A 2,058-nucleotide genomic window follows, 5' to 3' on the forward strand; every position below is an offset into this window, starting at 1 on the left:
TGACATCCAACTGCAAAACTATACTTGCTTTAATACTTTCTGATGGGTTCTATAACACAATAACTCACACTAGGCAATTTTGAACAACATTGTTTTACTTCTTATGGTTTTACAGTATGGAAAATGAAAGAAAAAAGGGCAAGTGTATTTCTATATGATGAGGATTTCTTACTCCTTTTAAGATGTTTCCTTGTTGTTATTCAACATGAAAACAGGGCAAGAGGGTAATATTAAGACAGAAGATTAAACTCACCCTTTTATTGCATTATCAATCCCACCTCTGAGGGAGAAATTTGAATGGTCTAATCTCATCTCAAAGTTCCTACCTCTCAATATTGTTACAAAGGCTATCAAACTTTTTGTAATTTTTTTCTTTTTTACTATGTTTCAGTAATTTTATTGAGAAAGAAGTAGCAATGTGATAGTTTCAAAACCAGTTAGTAGTACAGTTATAATAATAAACAAATTATATATTGTATTTGTAGTAGTTATTCCTAGTACAAGGTAAAGACATAATATCTCATCTAAACACTTAGTTCAAAACCTTCTTCTCACTGAAGTAAGAGAAAGTAGCTGTATATTTATGCTATTATGTGTATACAGATATATATTTTTTCCACTACAAAATGTTATATTTATATCCCTTTTTTGTTTGCTTTTGTCAGAGATGGGTATTCCACTGCCATTCATACATTGTAGGTCCATGAATTCAGCAGAGTAATCCAACATAATCCAGCAATCTATAATAGTAGTGGGTTATCCTCAAGACAGGCAGTGTCAGAAGTTGTTGATTTGAGCCTCTCATAGCTCCGCATATTAATATGTCTTTACTTGTTATACCTTGATTTTATACTTTTCCACTGGATGGTTAAGACCAAGATAAAGCAAGACAAAAAATGTAAAATTTGTATCTGACAAAGTCAGTCAATTCCTGTCAGGACTTACCCTGAAACCCTGTACAGCAGTTTGTGGAGCTTTGTCAGTGTCAGCCATGTGGATGACTCATGACCATTGTTTGACCAATTTACTCTCTAAGAAAGTGTGAGAGAATGTTTTCTCTCCATGTGACTCTCCTTAGGCACACTCTACCTCGTTGATCACTTTCCTCTGTGTCCCCATAATCTCCTTCATCAGAAAATTTGGTACACCACTGAGTTGTAGGATGTTACAGTACAGGATCTCCTATGCCCTGAGTCCTCACTGTCCTTGAAAGACTAGGGCCAAAATGTTGGCTGTCCTTGCAGCTCTTCTTTTTCTCTAATTTTTGGTCTACAAACTTAAGTTGTTACCCATCCAGAAGAGAAACGTAAAGATATTATTTCCCTATAACATAGGCAGTTGAGCTAAACCTTACTATCTGTCTGAATATCAGACATCTTAGACATAACAACGAACAGGTATTTTCCATCAAGTATCTACATGTTAAGCTTTAAATACCTATAGAATGTGAAGGAAAAAATAAAAAATAGAGAAATATTTAAAGAAATAGGAATAAACAATTACATATTTTTACACAGAAATTTAGAAATCTAACCATATACAGTATTGTAGCTGGACCGTCCTATGATTTTTTTTTGTCTCTTGCTTTCGTTTATTACCCTCCCCCTTTTTTAAACAGACATTTACTGGAGGGACAGTATGGCAGTAATTTGTATGACGACAAGCAGTACTTCTTTAGAAGATCAGAATGACAGACATTCCAAACATGACCCTAGTAATACACATTGTTATCTTCAGTGAACTTGCTTAGTTCACAGGTATCAGCATATTTAGTTAGTCAGGGTGAAAATCCTACCAATTAACTGCTAGTTTCAAAAACCTGCTTAAGATTCTCAGGATCATTACCTTAACCATCTTGTGCATATAAATGTATGGCTTTTTCCCTGTCATGTTGTAAATTTTTCTTCATTTACCAAAACTCATGTTGAACTTAAATTGCCTTTGTAAATAAATTTCAACATGAGTTTCGGAAGAGATGAATGTTCAAATCATAACCACACTCTTACTGTTTCATTAAGATAATAAAATGTGGCACCTTTGATTTTACTCTTTACTAGT

Source organism: Octodon degus, unplaced genomic scaffold (assembly GCF_000260255.1).
Source record: "Octodon degus isolate 3935 unplaced genomic scaffold, OctDeg1.0 scaffold00201, whole genome shotgun sequence".
Lineage (NCBI taxonomy): Eukaryota > Metazoa > Chordata > Mammalia > Rodentia > Octodontidae > Octodon > Octodon degus.